We start from the raw sequence: 17,420 nt of genomic DNA, 5'->3' as shown, positions 1-17,420 counted from the left end.
AGACCTCATTATACTTCTTGTTTGTGTCCTTTACCAGTTGCTGCACAGACTGAATACAGTAGGCAGCTCTTATCCATGAGTTCCACACCCATGGATTCATCCAAATGCAAATCAAAACTATTCAGAAAAATGTTTTCATGAAATTCCAAAAAGCAAAACTTGAATTTGCCATGTGCCAAGTACTACAGTGACTCCATGAGAATGAAGTGGTATGTAGGCCTTTTATTTGGTATTATAAGTAATCTAGAGATGATTTAAGGTATACAGGGGGATGTGTCCAGGTTATATGCAAATATTATGCTATTTTGTTTAGAGAAATGGGCACCTGCAAATTTTGGTATCTGCACTGGGTCCTGGAACCAATCCCCCATGGACACCAAGAGACAACTCTATAAGGCTACATACTACCAAAGTCAGAATTAAGAAGCATTTGTCTTATTTATTTTCCATCTCAGTCTTTAACCTATAGGAAAGAGAACATTTCTTTCTCATGCTGGAAGGTCCAAAGAAGTTACTCTGATAATTCCTGGTTCATCCCTTTGAGAAATGAGGACAGATAATGAGGTCTAATCTTTCTTTACATAGGGCAGGCTAGACTTTGTAGTAAAATTCATCCATAAAAGCAAAGTAAAATAAGATGGAATAGACTGAATAGGAGGGGAGAGAGGGAAAAGGAAGGGTAGAACCGTGTCTTACTCTTTACTCATCTAGAAAAGGGAATAGATGTATTGAAGCCAGAATTCAGTAAGCTTGACTCTCTCTTACAGGGTCAATCTGACACAGATTCTCAGGTTACGGCCCTTCTTCCCAAACATTATTTAGGTTTAGACTTTGCCCAAGACTCCACAAATTAAAATTTAATCCAGAATATCAGCTGAGGAAGAACGTTCTATATGACTCAAAAACAATCCCACATACACATACCCTACACACACACACACACAGACACACACACACAATCACACACACTGCAACTTAATGGGAAGTGTGTTTGTCTCTTTCTTTATCAATCTGGAATAATGATATCAGCCCATGTCACAAGATTATGACAAAACTAAACTGAGATAATGAAACATTACAATTACCAACTGCTAAAGGAATGCTGTTAGATAATATTGTCCATAAATTAAATGTCACCATATGGCCTCCAGATTAGTTCCATAGTGAAAAACTTGGCAGTATGTCCTACCAAAGAGTGAGCTTTTACAGTGAGAATAAAATTGTGTACCCCACTATTTGAGGGCTAGAAATAGTCTATTTGTGAAGGTTCATTCATCAGCTATGAGTCTATAAGTAAGTTTAGGTATATGTTTATATAAACACTGAAATACACATACACATACACACACATCCATCTGAACACTCCCTATGTTTGTTTATATATGTCTCTATGTCATTGTAATTTTAATATGGTCCTTCACACATGTGCAGAACCAGCTGTTTCTATCATCCTTTCTCACCTACCCCTGCCTCATTTGACATGAAATGTTATACCTCATCTCAGAGTGCACATTAATCAGATTTACAGTCTTCATATAATGATCATTCCCACCCATTAGGACTTCTGGGTCACCCTGATAGTGAGTTGGCTGCCTCTCACTCTGGGGCTATTTGTCATAGTGCAGTTTTCCTTAGAAGATGCAGTTCTGCCGTAACTATTAACTCTAACACTATTGTAAAAGAATGTTGAGTGAGAGTTTTGTAGTTTTCATTTTCCAGCTATTTTTCTATTCCATCATAGATGCCAATGAATGACCATATTCTAGGAAAGATAAGGGAATACCTAGAGCTTGGTCATGAGCACAGGGGAATGGGTCCACTCAGGTTGTTGCAAAGAGACCTAAAAGATATCAGGAAGGGCTGGGAGTAGTGGCTCACACCTGCAATCCCAGCACTTTTGGAGGCTGAGGTGGGTGGATCGCCTGAGGTCAGGAGATGGAGACCAGCCTGAGCAACATGGAGAAACCCCATCTCTACTAAAAATACAAAATTAGTCAGGCGTGGTGGCACATGCCTGTAATTACAGCTACTCGGGAGGCTGAGCAGGAAAATCACTTGAACTCAGGAGGCGGAGGTTGCGGTGAGCCGAGATCATGCCATTGCACTCCAGTCTGGGAAACAAGAGTGAAACACCATCTCAAAAAAAAAAAAAAAAAAAAAAAGAAGATATCAGAAAGAAGGCCTACATGACCCTTCCCCCAGGCCCTCCTTTCCATAGTATGTTTACTTTTCAGAAGAACCTCTGATGAAATCCAAGTGTTTTGCGACAGGCAGATGATCATCTTCTCCTTGTCTAATGACATGGAAATCAGAACAAGCCAACACAGATGGTGAAATAAAAAGATAAAGCAAATTTGGTTGGTTGAACCTACATTTTGCAATGCTACAAATTTATGAACACTTTTGGTCAAGCAGCCATTCATTGTGATTCATGGAGATCTAAGGTACCGGCGCTCAAATTCCAAACTTCTGTCTTTCCCAAAGTGGGCCAGTGAATACTTCTTCACCTGTTATACACAAATGTCAAGCAACTGCCAATGTTCTCCAGGGACAAGTTAGTTAGTAATATGAGACATTGAATGAAAGAAACAGTTACACTGAACTGTTCCATGTAGCTGAACACACCATCTAAGTGCTAACAGGCATGCTGAGGAAGTGACCTTATTCAGCAAATATTTTTTGAGAACTCATGACACTGAAGGATACAAAGATGGGTATGAGACAAATTCTGGTTTCCAGAAGCTTACAGTTGAGCACAGACAATCAAACTTGCACATAAATAATCACAAACCAAGGCAGTATGTAATAAACACCCTCAAGAGAGATACAAAATGGTTAAGAGCTAAAAAGAGGGAGGATCTTTTTACTGTTCAAGTATTTTAAGAAAGATTTCATGGAGGAGGTGCCTTTTGAACTTGACCCAGAGAAATGCTTACTATGTGAAAAGTGCTGTACACACTCCTCATTCCCTTTTTCCGCACCCATAATGACCTTTTCTCAGATGCACACTCTGCTTCTTCTGGTCCGAGATCTGCACAGGCTGGAAACAGCCTTCTTGTCTCAACCTAACCTAACACCTATACCTCAGGGAAGCCATTTGTGACTCAAAAATGAAACCCGATCACCCTGTTAGCATAGCAGTTTGCACCTGTCTTTCCCAGCACCAACCATAATGTGCAATTTTGCATTCATTTGGGTGACCTTTTAATATTAAGAACTGCCTACCCACCTGGACAGCAAGTTCCATAAGGAGGGAACTTGTCTCATTTGTTCAATGCTATATCCTTACAACTAGCCGCAAGCACCCATAGAAGGCACTCAGTAACATTGGCCATATGTTTAAGTGACTGACATGAGAAAAAAGTATACAGTTAAGAAACACTGAAGGCTAAACAGGAAATAGTTACATAGTAGCCAAAAAATAAAAATATAGGTATAGTGAAAAGTCAGCCAAGTATAAGAGGCCACACTATAGAATGTGAATTTTTACTTATCCTTCCATGAACTCTTCCTGAATCTCACCAGCCAGGACACATTCCTGCTTCTAAGTACTTTCTGCATTTTCTATGGAATGATTTCTGTTAACCTTGTTCTTCATTAAACTGTGTGAGGACAGAAAAACTTCTTATTCATGTTTATACCCTCCATAGCCCAGAGCCCAATGTTCATAATAGGTTCTTTTTACAAGCATAATTTTGTTATATAGATATATCGTGTAGTGGTGAAGTCTGGCCTTTTAGAGTATCCATCACCTGAATAATGTACATTATACCCATTAGGTAATTTCTCAACATCCATTCCACATTCTACTCCCTCACCTTTCAGTTTCCAATGCCTATCATTCTACACTCTATGTCCATGTGTACACATTATTTATTTCTCACTAATAAGTGAGAACACACAGTACTTTTGTTTCTGAGTTGTTTCCCTTAAGACAATGACCTCCGGTTCCATTCATGTAGTAGAAAAAGACACGATTTCATTCTTTTCTATGACTGAGTAGTACTCCACTGTACACATGTATAGCACATTTTCTTTATTCAATCATCTGTTGATGGACAGTTAGGTTGATTCCATATTTTTACTATTATGAATACTGTTGCAATAAACATACAAATGCAGGTATCTTCTTGATATAACAATTTTTTTTTTCCTTTGGGTAGATACTCAGTAGTGGGATTGCTGGGTTGAATGGTAGTTCTATTTGTAGTTATTTGAGAAATCTCAATACTGTTTTCCAAAGAGGTTGTACTAACTTATATTCTCACCAATTGTGTATGAGTGTTCCATTTTCTCTGCATCCTCATCAACATCTGTTATTTTTTGTATTTTTACTAATAGCTATCCTGACCGGTATAAGATGCTAACTCATTGTGGTTTTAATTTGCCCTTTTCTGATGATTAGTGATAAGCATTTTTCATATGCTTGCTGGCCATTTGTATATCTCCTTTTGAAAAATACATATTCATGTCCTTTGCCCACTTTTTAATGGGATTTTTTTTTGTTGTTGCTGTCATTTGGTTGTAGGAGTTCCTTGTAAATTCCAGATATTAGTATTCTGTTGGATGAATAGTTTGCAAGTATTTTCTCCCATTCTGTAGGCTCTCTGTTCATTCTGTTGATTATGTAATCCAATAGGAGTTTATAAAAGACACTGGGATTTGAAAGATATTTGTGTTGGTTACTAAGATGTTGCCTCTTAGCTCTAAACCCATCCTTCTGTTCTTTGTTTTCTGATGCAGATCCCATGGTTCAGCAAACTACATTTGCTGCACTTGAACAACTGGAAGACTGTTCACATCTGCCAGAAGAAACCCTGGGGAAGGCAAGAAAGCAAGAGGAGGGACAAGGAACTTACCCCTTCCTGCTTGACTGTCCTTTTTGATTACATTACCCCAGGATTAGAACTTCACCTGGGCAGCAGCAGTTGGTCCCCCTTTCCAGCTTCCTGTACACTCCCAGAACCAGCCTCATCATACTCTCAGCACCAGCACCAGTTGATGGTGCCCCCTCCTCAAAGGTCTCAGCTCCTTGCCAAAGTCTGATAAAACCACCTCCTCAGAAGACTGGGTTCCAGCTCAGTGAGATCTCGTCTGAGCTTGCAGGTCCTAAAACCCCACTTTTTCCCTTTAATTTACCCTAAATGTGCAATTGCTTCTTGCAGTTGACTCTGTGTTATTCTATTATTTTTCTAGCACCTCTCCTCAACCTGCTTAAACAATTTCTATATTAAATCACTTCTGATAAAATATCTCACATTATCTAGTTTCCTGGTCACATACCGACTACTGATTGTTAGGGACCAGTGAGAAGACTAATGTAATAGCCTTGCTATTACCTTGCTCAGGAAAAAGACAATACGCCCCTGAAATCACAAGATGAGAATAAGAATGAAAAGATATTAACAATAACATCAGCTAATGCTTACTGAGCAATAGGCCCACATGCTTTGTATGAAACATGTAATTTAATCATTGCAAAATCCCTATGATGTAGTTAGTATCAATAGGCCTACTACCATACAAGGAAATTGAAATATGAAGAAGTTAAATGGCTTGTGCAGGATCACTAGAGAGTAAATAGTGAAATAGGCAGAGACCTGTTCCTATCTAAGCAAAAAGCCAACACTTTAAGCATCTCTGTACTTACCCAGTTTCCCTGACACCACAACTACTCACAGAAATTACAAGTAATCTATACAAAGTAACATAACAAAGCAAAAATATAGTACAGGAGTACAAGGGAAAGGAATTCACTTTGACAAGTTCTGAGATGTAGCAAAGCTCCATGGGATAAGTTAGCACATAAATATTTAATATACCTTAGGTACTTGAATTCCCAGTTGTTAATTGTTTCATTTTCTTATTTGGATTTCAAATTACTTTTCTTTGATTTAAGAGGCAAATAAACTAAAATGTGGAGCTCAGTAGACATAATCTACATTTGTGTTTACTGAATGTCTGAATTTTGACAACTAAAAACCTAGTGAAACCAAGTGAGATTAAATAGACTTTCTTTCTCAGAGAATCTCTTCTTTCCTTGGGGCTATATTAATCTGCTCTTAATACACAGAAAAATTAAGTTCTTAAAATTATTAGAGTACCTCAATATTTAGAGTACCTCAAAAGTATAGCATAAAACTTTATAAAACATGGACAGATATAAATAATATAGAACCTATTTCAGTCTCTGGTGGTTTATGTTCATCAGAGCTATTCCAAAAATTAACTGTCATAAAGTACATAGAATGCCTATTGCCTCTACTCAGGACAGCCTCTACTGTACATATTTAAATAAAAGGTAAGTAAACATAGAGACCAGGAGTTCAAAAATAAACATGAACTTGAGGAAAATGCAAGATGCATGTGAAATATTGAAGCACCATTCTACTAGATAAAAAGAACCCCACTTTTCACCACACTATCAGAAATAAGGAAAGGAGAGTCAATAAAATAGAGTGTTTAGTAGCAAATGCTCTCGAAAAGATCATCTTGGAGTCAAATCCTGGTGCCGCCACTGATTGCATTACCTTGGACAAGTTACTTAACCTCCACAGTCTTCTCAGCTTCTTTTTCTACAAAATTAAGCTAATAATACTTTCCTATGTTAAAAAGCTAAGCGCAGTATCTGGAACATGCTAAGCACTCGATAAATGTTAACTCTCATTTTACCTGGGAAACATGGAGTATAAAGGGATTGTGTGTATGCATGTACATAAATATATTTGTGTAGTAGTTATGCATTATATTAATATGATATATAAATATATTAACACTGTATACATTATTCATTGATAATCCATTGATAATACATCCAATGATAATGTATTATTGGTATAATTATTGGTATAATACATTATCATTAAGTATCAAATTCTTACACAAATTGCAAGTTTGTTGATATTTCTCTAACTCAGGAAGGGAGTAACTGATACTCAGAATCCAGGAGAAACAGTCTGCTCCCCATTTTCACACTTCTGAAATGTGTAAGGCACAGGTGGAAGATGGTACTGCAGACAAAAGAATCCTTGAGTGGGAGCCAGAAGACTCCATGACTTCAAACAAATCCCTTTGACCTTTCTAAGTTGAAGTTTCTTCATTGGATAAATGGAGATATTCTCAACTTCCTTAGAGGAGTTTTGAGGGATTTAGTAAAATCACATAACTTTTGGCAATGTAAGTAAATGAACTTTGCAAAATACTCTGTAAGCTCCTTTCATAACTTCTGCTAATATTGTCTTCAGTGGGATCAGTTGGTCATGAATCCTGCCTCCTCAGAGAAGAACGATGAGACTAAGTCTTCTTTACTAGATATTATATATGGAGAGCAAAGCACAAATTTCTTTCCTGGATGGCTGAATTAATCCAAACATTGAAAACACATACTCCGGAGTGAGAGAAAGCTGATTAGCATCTCTCACAGGAAAAGGCATTCAGAATGGACATGTTTCTTTTCTCTGCCTCCCCTTCAACATACACATATCAATTATGGAAACTCCCAGAACTACACAGGGGTACAACCAAGGCCATATTGGGCAAAAGCCTGGCTTTATATGGAAATTTGAAGAGGGAAATATGCATATCAATTTCAAATAGGTGATTTTCAAGCCCAAATCCCACTCTTGAATTCTGATATGCAACTTGCCATTCTCTCCTATGAAACTAAAATTTCAAAAAGAAGCTCGAAATGTAAGTCAACTATGAAATTTGGGTACAAATGCCATATTCTCTCTGCAATATACTCTCTGAGCCTATCCAGTGTAATGGAATGAAAAGAAAGTAGACTTTGACTCAGACCAAACTTAATTTCAATCCAGGTTCTGTTACTGTGAGGCCCTAAATAAGTCACGAAGTCATCCTTGCTGTAGCATTGTCTTCAGTAAAATAATGATCATATAATGTCTACTTTCCAGAGCTATTCCAAGAATTAACCGTCATAAGGTACACATAATATTTGGTTTAGTGTCTATTGCATCTACTCAGGACTGCCTCCAAGAAGTGATGACCCGAGTCTTCCAATAGACAGAAATTGAACATATTCAACCTCTTATTCCTCTGTGATGTGTGATGGTTATTCTGACTACAAAAGCCCTCTATATCAGGAATGTGATATTAATTCACAATATATGTGCTTAGCAAGTCAAATTCTCTAGGAAGAAAAATGATATTTTTATCCAGAAAAACATAAAACAATGCAAAATGTTATACTTTCACACAGTCAAAACAATTGCTCCAGAAAGCTGGAGCAGAGAAAAAAGGAATGCTATTTTGGTGTTCACATGGTTATAAGGAAGATGCTGAAATCAGCACATTCTCCTGAGTGCATGGATCACTCAAGGTATAGCACATTCTGTTCATGCTGCCCTAAGGCTAATTGAAAGGCTTCTGCAAGGTAAACAGATCTTAGAAAGTTTTTTATTTGGGGGATTTTTCTGGAAAAAGTTATTTATTTACTTATTATTTGGAGAGAGGCACTCTTTCCATTAAAGTAGTCTCTTGTAAATTAGCCCTTTAACAAATGCCTCTACCAGTCACCCCCAACAGCTTTTCTGTGCAGGAAGCCAACATAAAGGAAAGTTAGTAAGTCAAGCCACAAAAGTATACATATAATTCAAGGGCATTTCTGAAAATGTATAAAGCAGGATAGGAGGCCTATCCTTTAAGGTTACTGTTCTATTTCTAAAATGAAACTCTACTCTTGGAAGAACTAGGGTCTCATAGCTATTGCCCTAAAATTGAAGGGCTACCTTTCTAGAGGTGAGTGTTCCCATAAGATGCAAGCTCAGTCCTGTGATTTAATGCATCCCCAGACCTTCAGGGAGGCTCTGGAAAATAGGATCTGTCCAACTGACAAGTGACCAGTTGATCAAAGCTGCTGAATGCACCATGACAAAGTCTTCATTCTCTAGCAGCACATAGAAAGAATGGCCTTGCTGATTCTGGCCCTGGGTTGAAGCACTAGCTCTGATCTCTCTACCCCTTACAAGTAATATGATGTAAGGAAGTGACAAACTTCTGGTCCCCCATTTCTTCATCTGTAAGATATTTAAAGTGTCTCTGGATCTTATCAGAAAGTCCAATCCCTCGTATATGATTAAAATAGATTTTACATCATCCTTTGATATTCAACCTAATTATTATATCAGTTGTTCACATGTTTTTTTCCTTAGAGATATTTGATTCTACGTAATGTTTTCAAATTAATTTTTTAACATTACATCACTATATGATATTTACTATATCAAGGTTTCCTTTTGCTCTATATGTATCTTTTCTAACTTATTTTTCAAGTGTTTACACTGATTTATTTTTATTAGTACATTCCTCTTAAGGTTTTTCTTCCAAAGAAAATTCCGATTTGGACCACTGAAACCTAATGATCATTTACAATGTCTTAAAATATTTTGGCTAGGCACGGTGGTTCATGCCTGTAATCCGGGCACTTTGGGAGACCGAGGTGGGCAGATCACCTGATATCAGGAGTTCAAGAACAGCCTGGCCAACATGACGAAACCCCATCTCTACTAAAAATACCAAAATTAACTGGGCATGGTAGCAGGTGCCTGTAATCCCAGCTATTTGGGAGGCTGAGAAAGAATTGCTTGAACCTGGGGGGCAGAGGTTGCGGTGAGCTGAGATCACAGCACTGCACTCCAGCCTGGGCGACAAAGCAAGACTCTGTCTCAAATATGTATATATATAATATTTTGGATATAGTTTTATTTTAAAATTGAAAAATAGTTTGTGATATCTTAGAGAAAATTAAATACTAAAGATATGTTTTATTTACTTTTTCTGTTAGAAAAATGCAATAACACTGGAGACAAAAATCAAATTTAATATTATTATTTTCTCCAGAAAGTAAGAATGTATTTATACTTTCACTGTTTATATTAAAAAGCAAATAAGATCCGCCATGACCGGTAAGATGAGAATTTTTAAAGAAATTTACAGCAAAGTTTTCTAGGTTAGCAGTAATTGCTAATCATTGAGTTGAAAGAGTAAAAGAGACTGATCAGTTTTCCATCAAGCGAGACCAGGGGCATTTCTCACAAATAAGGCATGGTTTTGGCAGACGTCACTGACCATTCACACAGGAGGGACATCTTAAACTAAATAGGCCTGTTTGATCTTCTACTTGGTGACTCATCTCATAGCCATTGATTGCTGTGAAGACTAGCAGTAAACATTTAACTCTTAGAAAATCTTGAATTAAATAAAGCGATAGTGCCATGTAAAAGATATTGTATTATTCATATTAAAAAAATTAAAGTGAACATTGCACGGAAACTTGGGAAGTCTTTGAGAGAAAAGAATAGAGGAAGATGTATCTTCCTAAAGTTTTAATGTTGGACAGAAAATGGCATTTTGTTAATATCTTACATTTATGTCCCTTGTGGAATAGCTTTCCCTGGGTATATTCTTGACTGCCCCACATTCGCAAACAAACCAATCTTAACCAGGTTTCAAACCAATCTTAACCCGGTTGAAATACCATCCATTCCCTGGGGCTTACTTTATTCCCTTTTTTCCCTGGATGGAATTAATCCCTCTATCCTATAAAGGGCCAAAATACTTTTGCAAGAAGCTCCACCACACAGGCTGTGTGACCTTGGGTGAAATACTTAACTTCTCTGAACTTTAACTGTAAAATAGAGTTTCAAGTTTCCTATTTTTAAAAGGAGGGTAATAATAGTACCTTCTTTATAGACTTATTATAGTGATTAAATGAGGTCATATTTACAGCAGATGTTCCATATTTCCTGCTTGGAAGACAGCCTGTCTATTGTGAGTGCTGGATAAGTGTTTGTTAAGTAATGAAATAAAGTACATCTCAAATGTGACTCACTGTCTTTATCCTCTCTTGTAGCCTGGAAGCTTTTCCCAGTTAAAGACAATATCTTCAAACCCCCGTATTTGGTAAGCTTTTCCTGGTTTTGGTAGCAGTTATAAATATCTGCTCATTAAAAAAAAAGTGAACTCCAGGTTTTGCTACCAATTAGTCATTTTAAAAGATTGGCCTGAAAGAACCAACACTGAAGATATTCCTATTTTTTCATACTTTCTTAGGCTATCATTAGGCCTCAATTACATCATCAGTGCTTATGACACACCATAGGCACTTAATAAACAGGTGCCAAGTGAATAAGATCTAGTGAGCAAATAACTCTTCATCTCAAATTACTAAAATGACTAATATTTTACAGGGAATAATTCTGTTCCTACATTATCGCATTTACTAAAAATGTGTGTCAAGGAGATGTTATATACAATTTGAATAAAAGTTTTTAAATGTCTCTGGAAGGCATGTTTACCATAAGGCCCTACATTAATGTATGTACCAGTTAATCAACAAGTGTCAATTAAACCTCTAGTAGTGCTCCTCCCTGTGCTAATGGCAGAGTGTATTTCAAAAGAAGTATAAGATACATCCTCAGTGGATTTACAGACTAGATGAAACAGGATATAGCTAACACTGTGGTTCCAAACCATTTGATCAGCACTCTGAGTAAAGTAACTTGAGAGAGGTCAGAGCACCAGGAACTGGACTAGAGGCTGATGGATGGGAAGAATTCACATGGATGACACATGAGAAGAGAAGGCAGGGACACATTCATCCTGATACCTCACTGCTCATACTGCTTTGCTCATACTCATCACACTAAGCTGAACTGGACTCCTCTGACTGCAAAACCATAGCCAAGAAGCCAAACCTGCAATGTCCGGTGGCAACGGGGGAGTCTCAGGAGACAAGATCAATTAGAACAGGGCTTCTTAAGGGAAAGTGGTCCCCACACTGGTAATTCAGCTCGCATGCCCACAGACTGACTGGGCCAGCTTGCCTTCCATTGTCTGCCAACCCTTGCCTGGCTCTCCTGACTGCACCCTGACCTATTCCCAATCCTTTGGTCTTTTTTTGGATAGATTACTATGGATTTCTGTTGCTCCATTTGACTTAAACATTAGTTTCCAAATAAAATATAAGCCAATTCTCTGCACATTTTGAAGTGGCTCACTCAAGGCTGCAATGTTTAAAAATTGATATTTCTCAGAGGGTTTTGTGTATTTCCCCCCTGCTACTTCAGAAATAATTAGGTGAGTTTATTAAACAGGTCTAAAAGAAGGTACCTTTCTTTTAGGCATTTTTTTTCCCCTCTCATTCCCCAAACATTTCATTACTATTTTATCCCTTCTGAGCCTAGCCAGAAACTTGGCCTCCTTTGACTCCCAAACATACTAAGTTATTAAAAATACCTTTCAGCCAATATTAAGGAAGGGTCAGTGAAATGAACTCAACATGGGGCTTAAGCAGAGCACAATGATTTCTTTGACTTAGTGTAGGAAATGAATGATGATGATTTTGGACGGCCAGTTTCTTTCACTAATCTGTTGCTGAACTCTATCAGACATGAATGTTTCTTCTTGTCAGATTTCCTAATATTTCTCCATTGTGCTGTCACCAAGACATGAGAGTTAGCTGGCATGACAAGAGCTTATCTCACTCAAATAAAGTCAACATTCCACAGAAAGTTATGGGACCTTCAGTTAGTATTAAGAGGAAAGTGAAGTTAGAAGCTTAACACTCACAAGGTTTATACAGGAAAAGAAAGGCATACACACTATTTTCAGGCTGCTGCTAATTGAGTCTTATTTGGATTGGAGCCTTCTGAAAGGAATCAACACATCAGGAATGGGTAAGCTAACAGGGGGGAGACAGCTGCTGAATATAATTCTGGAGACAGCAGCCCTGCTGCTTAGATCTTGGATAACACAGAGGTTCAGTATGTAATTGACTATGGAACAAGAAGAACATTGTTTTGTAAAAGAAGGTACCTTTGCTGGGGTCCACAGAAACAGTTATGGTTCTTACCTCTAAGAGAGAACTGTGTTCAACTGTGACTTTTAGATTTACCTTGCCAAATCTGTATTTGTCTCAAAAGTCAACCACACTCTAGAGTAAAGCAAAATTCATCAGTAAGGCTAAAATTTTGCAGAGAGAAATAAGAAAGGTGTGTAATATTTAAATAAGAACTCAGCATCCCAACAAAGATCTTCTTAATCAGAACAAAAGAGAATAAATCATTAAATACAGTAATCCACTGAGATTCACCTGAAGGTATGGCACACAACTTTCATAAATCCCAAATTTATGATACCACTATAATATACTATTACTACACAAGAAGTAGATGTGAATAACTCACAAAGATTACTGTGTATGACACAGAAAACGAAAGAGAAGAAAAGCTGCATGGACAGCAGCTGCTCTGACTGCATGTGCAGTGGCTCATTCACCAACACACAATTCAAATTCAAGCCTCAGCAAAATAACTTGTCATAAGCCATGATCCCCTATAAGGTCATCTTCAAATAGACAAAATAGTGACATTTAATTCACAACGACAAGGTTCTACTCTCTTGCTGAGCAAGTAATCCAATCAACTGTGGTGTAGTTTCATCAACTTTGGAGAAAAGGCAATTTTCTTTCAACATTTGACACCCTTCATACCCTCTGCCTATAATTCCAGATGGTAGGTGTAGGTGGTAGAAATGTTAGGTTGAGCAGAATGATAGTACCTAAAGAGGAATGAATAGTACCAGGAAATGCGTGACTCATGGCATTCTAATTTTCTTGAAGTTCTTTTGTACATTTGCATCAAGATTTTCCACAAAATTCAATCCTGACTTTAATTGTAACTTTAAGAGTCCTTTATTGAATTTCTATTATTGCACAGCACTTACACCACATGAGGTATAAAAGAAGCACATAATGTCATTGAGAGGCCAGAAAAAAACAAATGTGCAGAGAACAATATACCTATGGTTGTCAGCCTGTAACATAGGTAATCTGAATCTTTAGTCCTAACTTGGTTCTAAATCCCACAGTGCCTTCTCTGTTTTTCCCAAGGAGAAGGCACCGTGGGATTTAGAACCAAGCTAGGGTTACAGACATATGTTACAGGCTGACTATGAAAGCTCTACCAACGTTTCTACTTTGAAGAATGACCAAAAAGAGGCTGGGCACGGTGGCTCACACCTGTAATGTCAGCACTTTGGGAGGCCGAGGTGGGCAGATCACCTGAGATCAGGAGTTCAAGACCAGCCTGGCCAATATGGTGAAACCCCATCTCTACTAAAATTAAAAAATTAGCCAGGCATGGTGGGGAATGCCTGTAATCCCAGCTATTTGGGAGGCTGAGGAAAGAGAATCTCTTGAACCCAGGAGGCGGAGGTTGCAGTGAGTCGAGATCGTACCACTGCACTCCAGCCTGGGTAATAGAGTGAGACTCCATCTCAAAAAATATACTTAAAAATAAATAAAATTTAAAAGAATGGGCAAAAAGAGATACTGGCTAAAGTCCTAAGCAGTAAATTCAGCAAAGGCAAAAAGACAGGTAAGTGTGTGGGGCTTTAAGGAACCATTAACTGAACCATCTTATTGGAGCAAAGGGCTCATTTAAAGGCATGAGTGAAAGTGACAGATGGAGTAATGGTCATATTCCTTTCATTATCACACTTTACACAACAAACCTTTGTGCTCCATTGCACTTAAATACCAAGAAAACACTCACCAAAGGACAATATTAACACATTTATGTCAACCATATGATCTCTGCATACAGATCATAGCAATCAAGCTTCCAACCTTTTGTTGCATGCCTACTATGTGCCAGGAATTGTCCTAGCACTTCCCTTCCAATTCCCCATCCTATTTAATCGCTTCACATTCTACCACTCACAAACTGTAGATTTATTTTACTCTCAGTCCCACATAAAATACTCCAACTTAACTATTTTTAATTCTACCTGCATGATATTCTTTCATCCATCTAATGTTTCCACCTTAGATCAGAACCATTTCACATTTCAATTCCTACATTACCCCCTAGACTCCAGGCTTATAGTTTTATAAAATAAGATTGTAAAATAAAAATCCATCTTCTCCCTCCCTCCAGTAAAGGAGAGAAGTAAGTGTGTAACAGCTAATATCTACAACGGTTTTACTACGCTGAGTGCTTTTTAGGTAAAGCTGTTTCATTTAATGGCCCAGCAACACTGTTGAAAAAGGAAGAACCTGGAGTATGGAGAGACTGAACAACTCCCACCAGGTTCATGTAATCAGTAACTGGTGGAGCTAGAATTTTTAATCAGGTCCAACTCAGAACCTAAATCTTTTAAGAGCACAAGCTTAGTCATAATATTTAATTCAGTGCCTTTTCTTTACCTATAAAATAAACCATTTTTTGTAGTACTGGCAATGTAACTCTTGAATTAGATTGTGTGGGTTCAGATTTCAAATGTGTCATTTGCCAGCTGTGCAAACTTGGACATAATAATTAATATCCCTAATCATGAATTTATCATCTATAAAATGGATAATATTAGTTTCTTTATATACCATTGTTATAAGGTTAGGAGATAATGCATGTAAAACATATACAGGGCCTAACATAGTAAGTGCTTAATAAGAACTGATGAAGGAATAATGGTTAGGTACATAAATGAATGAGCGAATGAATTTCCTTTACATACATCTCTTTATATAAACATATCACTCATAGTAACAAGTATAGGTAAGGACATCTACTCTATCCCTCATTGTTAGGGTTAAAAGCTGCTTGCATTGTTTTTTAGGAGAAGCTTTTTAAGATATCAAGGTTAAAAAAGAAACATACGGCAAAGATGCCATCTTCAAACCTACATAGTAATGCAGTATGTGTATCTTGATCAATGAATAATTAGATTGTACAACAAAAGTTCTACCATTCCTGTTGCTCATACATAGAAATGCACATGGGTCACCTACATGCTTCCTGACTTGCTTTTGCTTTCTCCCCAGATATTACCCAAACCTAAAAGTATGATTTTTTACAAGTTAATAATTTTCTTTTAAGAGTTGTTGTCAAAGTTTCCCCTCAATCCTAATTTAAGGTAAGTATAAAATTATAATATGAAAATCTAAGAATTCACATGTTTTAAAAGGAAAAAAGATAAATCAGTAGCAAAGAGCTAGTAACAGATGGCGACTTAGCAGTTAAAGCAGCATTTTTATTATATTTCAGATAGTAAAGTTTTTCTATGACTCTACTGTTTAAATGAACACCCACAGGTTCACCATCTAGAAGTGGCATGTCCCCTAACTTTGGAGAACAAGTTGATTCCCAGAGTTCAATACCCTCAAGGTCATTTACTTTCTCTAAATGTCTACCCTCCTCACAACATGCACTTGTTCCCCCTATTACAAATCAACCAATCTTACAGCTTGCAGAACAGAAGTCAAGAATTCACTGAATCTTAAAATAATACTATAATATCATTGCCAGGGAAGATGAACTGTTGCTTTTCTTCGCTTTCGGAGTCGATGCTTTGTATTTATTGTTTCCTTGTTTGACCAGTCCTAGAATCGAAGGTTAACACAGAGGAATATCCTCCTAAAAGGAATGAAATAACCCCTTCATTGCTCACTCTGTTATATTTATCCAAGTTAAGAGATCTTAAACAAGGAGGGAAAGAATAAAGGTAAAGCTAAAAAGCAGACTAAAGAAAACATGGAAAAGCAGAGGCGGCAATGTAACTAAGTTTAATTTCAGAGCAAATGAAAACAAAAATACAACATAAACACCTACACTAAAAAAGAACATTCTCAAATAAGCAACATGACTTTACACCTCAAGGAACTAGAAAAAGAGGAAGAAGGAAGAAACTAAGCCTAAAATTATCAGAAGGAAGGAATTAATAAAGATAAGAGAAGTAAATCAAATAAGAAACAGACAACAATAAAAAATCCATAAACAAGAGTTGATTTTTTGAAAACATCATCAAAATCAACAAACTCAGCTAGGCTAGTAAGAAAAATTGGAGAAGATTCAAATAAATAAAATTAGAAATAAAAGAGAAGCTATTACAATGGATGCCTCAGAAATGAAAAGTATCATTAGGAACTATTGTGAACAATTATATGCTAACAAACTGGATAATCTAAAGGAAATAGATAAATTTCTACAAATATGCAACTTATTGAAGCTGAATCAAGAAGAAATAGTCTAAGTAGAAAAAGTGCACAAGGAAGACATTTCAGTCAGTAATCAAAAGGGTCTCAAAAAAGAAAAGCTCAGGATCAGATGACTTCACTGGTGAATTCCAGTAAACAATCAAAGAAGAATTGATAATAATCCTTCCTTAACCCTTCCAAAATAAAAGTAAAATAGGAGGAATCACTTCCAGACTCATCTTATGAGGCGAGGACCATCCTGATCAAAACCACACAAAGATACAACAAGAAAGGGAAACTAAAAGCCAATATTCCTGATAAATGCAGATGCAAAAATCCTCAATAAAATACTAGCAAACAGCATTCAGCAGAACATTAAAAGGATCATACACCATGACCAAGTGGGATTTATCCTTGGGATGCAAAG

At 37.0% G+C, this 17,420-nt stretch overlaps 1 protein-coding gene and 1 pseudogene across 2 annotated transcripts in view; both read right to left on the bottom strand.

Moving 5' to 3' along the window:
* Positions 1 to 17,420, bottom strand: part of LOC105481070 (protein kinase cGMP-dependent 1) — a 1,243,906-nt gene that overhangs the window by 975,039 nt on the left and 251,447 nt on the right. The gene's annotated exons all lie outside the window — the stretch shown is intronic.
* Positions 1 to 17,420, bottom strand: part of LOC139356231 (ras suppressor protein 1 pseudogene) — a 47,452-nt pseudogene that overhangs the window by 17,187 nt on the left and 12,845 nt on the right.

Source organism: Macaca nemestrina, chromosome 9 (assembly GCF_043159975.1).
Source record: "Macaca nemestrina isolate mMacNem1 chromosome 9, mMacNem.hap1, whole genome shotgun sequence".
NCBI lineage: Eukaryota > Metazoa > Chordata > Mammalia > Primates > Cercopithecidae > Macaca > Macaca nemestrina.
This window is presented reverse-complemented; position numbering and strand designations above follow the sequence as displayed.